At 46.8% G+C, this 10,000-nt stretch overlaps 1 protein-coding gene across 1 annotated transcript in view; it reads right to left on the bottom strand.

Annotated features, from left to right (window-relative positions):
• Window positions 1–10,000, bottom strand: part of LOC118493903 (NACHT, LRR and PYD domains-containing protein 12-like) — an 81,709-nt gene that overhangs the window by 29,003 nt on the left and 42,706 nt on the right. The window lies entirely within an intron of this gene.

Here is a 10,000-nt window from a genome sequence, read left to right as displayed (position 1 = left end):
ACTACCTAGGAAAGCATTTGTAGAGTATGAGAGTGTGCCACGCTAGCAGCTAGGCGAGCATTGTAACGTGTTACAAAGTGACGCACGTTTGTCACGGAAATAAAGGCTGGACTACATTAGAGCTGTTTGAAGTAGTTTGTGAACAGTGTTTTGTCTGGAAGATGGTAACTCCCTTCTCCCTCTCTATACTAGAGCATATTACATTGCACTTCCAACCTCTTCTTAGATACTTAAGACATCAAAAATACCAAAACCTGACATAAAGAGGCTGTAGAATGAAATCTGAAGTGATTACAATGAATGTACCTTTTGATGAGTTTTGTGTTGACCAGTGACATCAATCCGATTGTCTACAGGGGCAAAGATTTGGACATGTCCGCGGCAATGCTGTCAGTTGTAATGCTGGTCGTCTGTAAAAACATATTTTATGATGACAGTGTTTTAGAATATGAAAATAGAGACAAATAAATGATCAATTTGATGTAAACACTGCATAATATAAGCAATATGGACCTCTTGTTCAGACACAATCTATAAGATGAGATGCATGCCAACATACATCAGACTTCTGAGAAATCATTGAAATTTAAAGTATTTCTTACTGGCCAGCCAAGCCCTGTCTGTTATCACACAACTCAAACACAACAGGCTTTGTGGGGACATTTTACACACAATGTAATAGTTTTTTATGGGGACCAGTTTGGGCCAAAATGTTTCACACACAGTTTCTCTTCAGAAACTGACCAAATGTGTGCTGTGGGGACGTCGTCAGTGTCCAGAAAACACTGATAATTAACCAAGAAAAAAGACCCTTCTGAAGATTACAATCTGCCCTAAGTAGTCTACCGTACTTCCACAAACCTTCTAGATGCTTTACATTAAACTGTTGAGTGTACTAATTCATAGTAGAGTACATTACATTACACGTCCTTCCTCTTTTTAGCTACTTAAGACATTAAAAATACCAGGACATGACATAAAGAGGCTGTAGAATGAAATCTGAAGTGCTGAACATGAATGTACCTGTTGATGAGTTTCGTGTTGACCAGTGACATCAATCTGATTATCTGACAGGGGTGAAGGTTTGGATCTATCCGCTGCAATGCTGTCAGTTGTAATGCTGATCGTCTGTAAAAACACATTTTATGGTAACAGCATTTTAGAATATGAAAAGAGAAAAATAAATGATCAATTTGATCTAAACACTGCATAAAAAAGCAATATGGACCTCTTGTTCAGACACAATCTTTAAGATGAGATGCATGCAAACATATACCAGACTTCTGAGAAATCAATCAAATTTAAAGTAAAGTATTTCTTTCTGGCCAGCCAAGCCCTGTCCGTTATCACACAACTCAAACACAACAGGCTTTGTGGGGACATTTTACACACAATGTAATAGTTTCTTATGGGGACCAGTTTGGTCCAAAATGTTTCACACACAGTTTCTATTCAGACGCTTACAAACGGTGTGTTGTGGGGACGTCGTCAGTGTCCAAAAAACACTCCAGATTAACCATAAAAAAAGACCCTTCTGAAGGTTACGATCTGCCCTAAGTAGTCTACCGTACTTCCACAAACCTTCTCGATGCATTACATTAAACTGTTGAGTGTAATAATTCATACTAGAGTACATTACATTATACGTCCATCCTCTTTTTAGCTACGTAAGACATAAAAAATACCAAAACCTGACATAAAGAGGCTGTAGAATGAAATCTGAAGTGATGATCATAAATGTACCTGTTGAGTTTCAGTGACATCAATATGATTGTCTGACAGGGGTGAAGGTTTGGACCTGTCCGCCTCAATGCTGTCAGTTGTAATGCTGGTCATCTGTAAAAACATTTTATGGTGACATAATTTTAGAATATGAAAATAGAGACAAATACATGATCAATTTGACGTAAACACTGCATAATATGAGCAATGTGAACCTCTTGTTCAGACACAATATATCAGATGAGATGCATGCAAACATACACCAGACTTCTGAGAAATCATTGAAATTTAAAGTATTTCTTACTGGCCAGCCAAGCCCTGTCTGTTGTCACACAACTCAAACATGACAGGCTTTGTGGGGACATTTTACACACAATGTAATAGTTTCTTATGGGGGACCAGTTTGGGCCAAAATGTTTCACACAGTTTCTCTTCAGAAACTGACCAAATGTGTGTTGTGGGGACGTCGTCAGTGTCCAGAAAACACTGATGATTAACCAAGAAAAAAGACCCTTCTGAAGGTTACAATCTGCCCTAAGTAGTCTACCGTACTTCCACAAACTGTCAGGGTTTTGGTATTTGGTTTCCTGTTTTATTTTGTAGTCTGTCTTGTCTGTCTTGTCTTGTCTAATTTACTTCCTGTTTTCTGTTTTCCCGCCTGTTTGATTGTTCTGCCCCGCCCTGATGTGTTCCACCTGTTTGTATCACCTGTCCGTTGTTAGTGTTCATTACCTGGTGTATTTAGTTCCTGTGCTGTTCTTTGTCTGGTGTCGGATCATTGTTTGATGTTGCGTGTTTTGTGTCTGGTGTTGTTTCTGTCAGCACGTCATAGCCTGTTCAGTTTTATCTGCCTGCTCCATTTTTGGACCGCCTTTGGTTTGTTCGGCTTTTTGTGTTTAATAAATCCTCGTGCTCATTACTCCTCGCCTGCTCTCTGCATTTGGGTCCACCAGTCTCTCTCTGCACGTGACAGAATGATCCGACCAACTATGGACCCAGCAGAATTCAAACCAGTTATTCACCCACTGGACTCGGATGGAGAACTGTTGATCGAGTTTTACCGCTCCCTTCATGAAGAGGACCCCGCCTTCGCTAGGCACCTTATGGAGGTGCGTTGGCAGGCCACAGCACGGGAGTTTCGCCTCCCCGTCTCCATGCCTGTTTTTTGTCCTGAGCCTCAGCAGACCTGTGTTTCTGAGCTTGAGCTGACCTGTGTTCCTGAGCTTAAGCTGACCTGTGTTCCTGAGCCTGAGCTGGCCTGTGTTTCTGAGCCTGAGCTAACCTGTGGACCTGAGCCTGCGCTAACCTGTGTACCTGAGCGTAAGCTGACCTGTGTACCTGAGCCTGAGCTGACCTGTGTACCTGAGCCTGAGCTGACCTGTGTACCTGAGCCTGAGCTGACCGGTGTTTCTGAGCCTGAGCTGACCGGTGTTTCTGAGGCTGAACTGACGTGCAACCCTTCTGTTCCCGAGCTGACGTGCAACCCTTCTGTTCCCGGGCTGGCGTGCAGCTCTCCTGACCCTGGGTTGACGTGCAGCTCTCCTGATCCCGGGCGGACGTGCAGCTCTCCTGATCCCGGGCGGACGTGCAGCTCTCCTGACTCCGAGCTGACGGGCAGCTCTCCTGACTCCGGGCTGACGGGCAGCTCTCCTGACTCCGGGCTGACGTGCAGCTCTCCTGACTCCGAGCTGGCGTGCAGCTCTCCTGACTCCGAGCTGGCGTGCAGCTCTCCTGACTCCGGGCTGACGTGCAGCTCTCCTGACTCCGAGCTGGCGTGCAGCTCTCCTGACTCCGAGCTGGCGTGCAGCTCTCCTGACTCCGAGCTGGCGTGCAGCTCTCCTGACTCCGAGCTGGCGTGCAGCTCTCCTGACTCCGGGCTGACGGGCAGCTCTCCTGACTCCGAGCTGGCGTGCAGCTCTCCTGACTCCGAGCTGGCGTGCAGCTCTCCTGACTCCGAGCTGGCGTGCAGCTTTCCTGACTCCAGGCTAGCTAGCTACTTCCCTGAGCCCCGGCTAGCTAGCAACCTCCCTGAGCCACAGCTAGCTAGCAACTCCCCTCATTCCCTGCTAGCTAGCAGCTCTCCTGACTCCAGGCTAGCTAGCAGCTCTCCTGACTCCAGGCTAGCTAGCAGCTCTCCTGACTCCCGTCTAGCTAGCAACTTTCCTGAGCCCCGGCTAGCTAGCAACCTCCCTGAGCCACAGCTAGCTAGCAACTCCCCTGATTCCCTGATAGCTAGCATCTCCCCTGAATCCTGGCAAGCTAGTAGCCTTCCTGAGCCCCGGCTAGCTAGTAGCCTTCCTGAGCCCCAGCTAGCTAGTAGCCTTCCTGAGCCCCAGCTAGCTAGTAGCCTTCCTGAGCCCCGGCTAGCAAGCAACCTTCCTGAGCCCCGGATTGCTAGCAGCCTTCCTAGTGTCCCCAAGCTGCCCAGTTTCCCAGCACTGCCCAGCTTCCCCGAGCTTCCTAGCTTCCCCAAGCTTCCTAGTGTTCCTGAGTCCAGGCTAGTTAGCACTCTCCCAGATCCCAGGCTTGCTAGCAGCCTTCCTAGTGTCCCCAAGCTTCCTAGCTTCCCCAAGCTTCCTAGTTTCCCCGAGTTTCCTAGTGTTTCCGAGTTTCCTAGAGTTCCCGAGTTTCCTAATGTTTCCGAGTTCCCTAGTGTCCCCAGGTTGTCCTTGATCCTGGAACCCCGGCTGGCTAGCAGCCTCTTAGATCCCCAGCTGGTTAGCAGCATCCCTGATCCCCGGCTGGCTAGCAGCTCCCTTGATCCCCGGCTGGCTAGCAGCTTCCCTGAACCCCGGCTGGCTAGCAGCCTCTTAGATCCCCAGCTGGTTCGCAGCATCCCTAATTCCCGGCTGGCTAGCAGCCTCATAGATCCCCTGCTGGTTAGCAGCCTTCCAGAATCTCCGCTGACGTGCAGCCTCCCAGAATCTCCGCTGACGTGCAGCCTCCCAGAATCTCCGCTGACGTGCAGCCTCCCAGAATCTCCGCTGACGTGCAGCCTCCCAGAATCTCCGCTGACGTGCAGCCTCCCAGAATCTCCGCTGACGTGCAGCCTCTCAGAATCTCCGCTGACGTGCAGCCTTCTAGAACCTCCGCTGACGTGCAGCCGCCCAGAACCGCCGCTGACGTGCAGTCGTCCAGAGTCTACGTCGTCGACAGACCTCCCAGAGTCTACGTCGTCGACAGACCTCCCAGAGTCTACGTCGTCGACAGACCTCCCAGAGTCTACGTCGTCGACAGACCTCCCAGAGTCTACGTCGTCGACAGACCTCCCAGAGTCTACGTCGTCGACAGACCTCCCAGAGTCTACGTCTACGGGCAAGCCAGAGGCCTTGCCGGTCTCCGGCGCCCCAGAGACTGCCCCTGAGGCTTTGCCGGTCTCCGGCGTCCCAGAGACCTCCCCAGTGACTGCCCCTGAGGCTTTGCCGGTCTCCGGCGTCCCAGAGACCTCCCCAGTGACTGCCCCTGAGACTTTGCCGGTCCCCGGCACCCCTGTGACCTTCCCTGAGACCGCCCTTGAGACCACCCCTAGGACTTTGCCTTCGTTCTGCCCCCCTGAGACTTTGCCCGTGGTGGTCAGGCCCACTCCTGCCGCTCGTGTCCTGTCGGCGGTCAGACCCACTCCTGCCCCTCGTGTCCTGTCGGCGGTCAGGCCCACTCCTGCCCCTCGTGCCCTGTCGGCGGTCAGGCCCACTCCTGTCCCTCGTGCCCTGTTGGCACCCCAGTCAACCTCTGCCCCGGTTGCCTGGCCGCCAGACTCCAGTCCAGCTGACCCGCCGCCAGACTCCAGTCCAGCTGACCCGCCGCCAGACTCCAGTCCAGCTGACCCGCCGCCTGACTCCGGCCCAGCTGCCCCTTCACCTGCGCAGCCTCCCAAGGGGCTCCGCCTCGGCCGACCTGCAAGGCCCCCGGAGGGGCGCTGCCCTCGACGTCCTGCCTGGCCGCCTGAGTGCCCTCGACGTCCAGTACGGCCACCTGAAAGATTCTGCCTTTGTCGCCGGTGGCCAGAAGGTTTCTGCCTCCGTCGCAGGCCGCCAGAGGGATTCTGCCTTCGTCGCCGATGGCCAGAGGGATTCTGCCTTCGTCGCCGGTGGCCAGAAGGTTTCTGCCTCCGCCGCAGGCCGCCAGAGGGATTCTGCCTTCGTCGCCGATGGCCAGAGGGATTCTGCCTTCGTCGCAGGCCGCCTGAAGGTTTCTGCCTTCGTAGTGACTCTCTGCCCCCTGTTGCCGAGGCCTCTCTGCCCCCTGTTGCCGAGGCCTCTCTGCCCCCTGTTGCCGAGGCCTCTCTTTTTCCTGTGCCCCAGTGACTCTCTGTTTCCTGTGCCCCAGTGACTCTCTGTCCCCTGTTGCCGAGGCCTCTCTGTCCCTGTCCCGGGGCCATCCTGTTCCCTGTCCCGAGTGGCCTCTCCATTCCCTAGCCCCGCTTGACTGGTTTGTTAACCTGTTTGGCCCTCCTCCGGTCCCCCTCCGCCCTCCCTGGGTTGTCTTTTTGTTCTGTTTTTGGGACATCTGGGATCTGTCCCTTGGGGGGGGGTACTGTCAGGGTTTTGGTATTTGGTTTCCTGTTTTATTTTGTAGTCTGTCTTGTCTGTCTTGTCTAATTTACTTCCTGTTTTCTGTTTTCCCGCCTGTTTGATTGTTCTGCCCCGCCCTGATGTGTTCCACCTGTTTGTATCACCTGTCCGTTGTTAGTGTTCATTACCTGGTGTATTTAGTTCCTGTGCTGTTCTTTGTCTGGTGTCGGATCATTGTTTGATGTTGCGTGTTTTGTGTCTGGTGTTGTTTCTGTCAGCACGTCATAGCCTGTTCAGTTTTATCTGCCTGCTCCATTTTTGGACCGCCTTTGGTTTGTTCGGCTTTTTGTGTTTAATAAATCCTCGTGCTCATTACTCCTCGCCTGCTCTCTGCATTCGGGTCCACCAGTCTCTCTCTGCACGTGACACAAACCTTCTAGATGCTTTACATTAAACTGTTGAGTGTAATAATTCATACTAGAGTACATTACATTATACGTCCATCCTCTTTTTAGCTACTTAAGACATAAAAAATACCAAAACCTGACATAAAGAGGCTGTAGAATGAAATCTGAAGTGATGATCATGAATGTACCTGTTGATGAGTTTCGTGTTGACCAGTGACATCAATCTGAGTGTCTGACAGCGGCGAAGATTTGGACTTGTCCGCGGCAATGCTGTCAGTTGTAATGCTGATCGTCTGTAAAAACACATTTTATGGTGACAGCATTTTAGAATATGAAAAGAGAAAAATAAATGATCAATTTGATCTAAACACTGCATAAAAAAGCAATATGGACCTCTTGTTCAGACACAATCTTTAAGATGAGATGCATGCAAACATATACCAGACTTCTGAGAAATCAATCAAATTTAAAGTAAAGTATTTCTTTCTGGCCAGCCAAGCCCTGTCTGTTGTCACACAACTCAAACACAACATGCTTTGTGGGGACATTTTACACACAATGTAATAGTTTTTTATGGGGACCAGTTTGGGCCAAAATGTTTCACACACAGCTTCTCTTCAGAAACTGACCAAATGTGTGCTGTGGGGACGTCGTCAGTGTCCAGAAAACACTGATAATTAACCAAGAAAAAAGACCCTTCTGAAGATTACGATCTGCCCTAAGTAGTCTACCGTACTTCCACAAACCTTCTAGATGCTTTACATTAAACTGTTGAGTGTACTAATTCATAGTAGAGTACATTACATTACACGTCCTTCCTCTTTTTAGCTACTTAAGACATTAAAAATACCAGGACATGACATAAAGAGGCTGTAGAATGAAATCTGAAGTGATGAACATGAATGTACCTGTTGATGAGTTTCGTGTTGACCAGTGACATCAATCTGATTATCTGACAGGGATGAAGGTTTGGATCTATCCGCTGCAATGCTGTCAGTTGTAATGCTGGTTGTCTGTAAAAACATATTTTATGGTGACAGCGTTTTAGAATATGAAAATAAAGACAAATAAATGAACAATTTGATATAAACACTGCATAATATAAGCAATATGGACCTCTTGTTCAGACACAATCTATAAGATGAGATGCATGCCAACATACATCAGACTTCTGAGAAAAAAATTAAATTTAAAGTAAAGTATTTCTTACTGGCCAGCCAAGCCCTGTCTGTTGTCACACAACTCAAACACGACAGGCTTTGTGGGGACATTTTACACACAATGTAATAGTTTCTTATGGGGACCAGTTTGGTCCAAAATGTTTCACACACAGTTTCTATTCAGAAACTGACCAAATGTGTGATGTGGGGACATCGTCAGTGTCCACAAAAACACTGATAATTAACCATGAAAAAAGACCCTTAGCTGATTAAGACAACAAAACTACCAAAACCTGACATAAAGAGACTATAGAAATCTGAAGTAATGAACATGAATGCACAAATCCAACCTGATAACTAACAAATAACAATGCAGGAACTCTGGTTAAAAATATCTGATTTGCCTGCAGTCTGAACATAGCCTTAGATTGATATCTTCTAACATGTGCTAATAGCTGGTCTACAGCACAGCAATATGACGTTTATACGATTATTTATTGTTGATACTCACGTTTCCTTTAACAGGTGCTTGCAGCCATTATCCACCTGAGCACATGTTGGTAACACAGCTCAGACGAGAGAAAACACACTGCAACAGTTGTTTCTGTGAATACATTTAACTGAGTTAAACCCTCGGAGTGTTCTTTTATCTTTATCAATAACTGTCACTACTTTTTAGCAACACACTGGTCGGATGTATTCCTCCTTTTGTCTCAATTCCATCAGCATGCTTTGACGGAGGCTAACTGTTAAGTTTCCCTATGTAAAGGTACATTCAACTTCCTTCGCGATTTCAAATTAAAAGCCCCAAAACGGAAGGTACAGTCTCTTTTGTATTTTCGTGTAAAATAGAGTTTTTTTACATCTATTTTAATCTGCCCTGTGAAATTTGGCCATTTAAAATGACTGAAATTACATTTTTTTTAAAGCACCTTGTCAAAAGTCTCAATTTAAGTTTAAATGTTTTACTTATACATTCACTCACATATACATCATTGCAAATATTGATCAGGAATTCATCAGCAAAATAATAAAACACACATTCATAAAATCAACTTAACACAATAATCAGACTAAATAATCAGCAGTGTCTTTTTAGTTTGCATTCAACACATTTACAATGAATTGTATGCAAAAACCAAATTGAGGCCTACACTCTGCGTCTACAGGATAGTTACCCTAATCCTAACTAGCTATTATGCAAACTAATTAAAGCTATTTAACTATATATATATATATATTGTATTTATTTTGAGCACTAAACACTGGTTATATTAGTTTGTCATATGCCCTCAAATGTCCCACTACCACAAATAAATTCACTTACCTTGTGTTTTACTTTAGTTTCTCTGTACAAATCATTAGCCCGTTAGCTGGCATCTTCTGCAAACAATCTTCCTCGTCCAGCAAATGAATTGTGACCTTTAAGGCGAGACACGGCAGGCAAAAACATTGTTTTTTTTTTACTGGTCAATTTTGATTTTGGGCTATTTGTCTTCATAAACATGTTTTCTTTCGGACTGACTGTATGTGTATAATGTGTAAAGACCTAAATACACCTTTAGGTCTTTAATTTACTACACTTTGTCTGTTTGCATCTGTAGATTTCTCCTAAATTCAACAAAAGTTAGCATTCTAAATCATCACGCTGCTCCGTGATCGCTGTCTGCACCCTGTCATCACATATATTGTTGGAAAGCTCTCTCTCTCTCCTCTACATTTCTGTCGGATCCAAATATGGTAATTTCCCTTATATCAGCAACCAATCGTGAAAGTAAAAGGGGGGATTTAAGTCTATATGCACAATCTCATTGCTGATGCCAATTTCTGACGTGATTCATTCAGAATCGTCACGGTGCATCGAAAATCATCTCAGAGAAGACGAAAACAGTTTTCATTAGCAAGAGGACACAGGGGATTACAAACTAAGACAGATGATGAAATGCCATCACATAGTATGTTGATGTTTAAATAGTCATTCGTAAAACAGACAGCTTTCAGACAGCGGAGGTAATCAGAGTGCACACAGCAGTGGCTGATAATTCATGTAGTGCGTTTGAATGGACTGATCTGTGGTTTAATATGTCCTTATTGCGCAGGGACAGAGCTTAAAGTTACCATTGATCTGCAGAATCATGGGTGCTGTAGCAGTTTACTACTAGAGGTGCAGTATCTGCAAAGAAGATACGTACAGGCAAAG

This window comes from Sander lucioperca, chromosome 19, assembly GCF_008315115.2.
Source record: "Sander lucioperca isolate FBNREF2018 chromosome 19, SLUC_FBN_1.2, whole genome shotgun sequence".
In the NCBI taxonomy this organism is placed as follows: domain Eukaryota; kingdom Metazoa; phylum Chordata; class Actinopteri; order Perciformes; family Percidae; genus Sander; species Sander lucioperca.
Note: the sequence above shows the minus strand (reverse complement) of the source record. Positions and strands in the feature narration are given on the sequence as shown.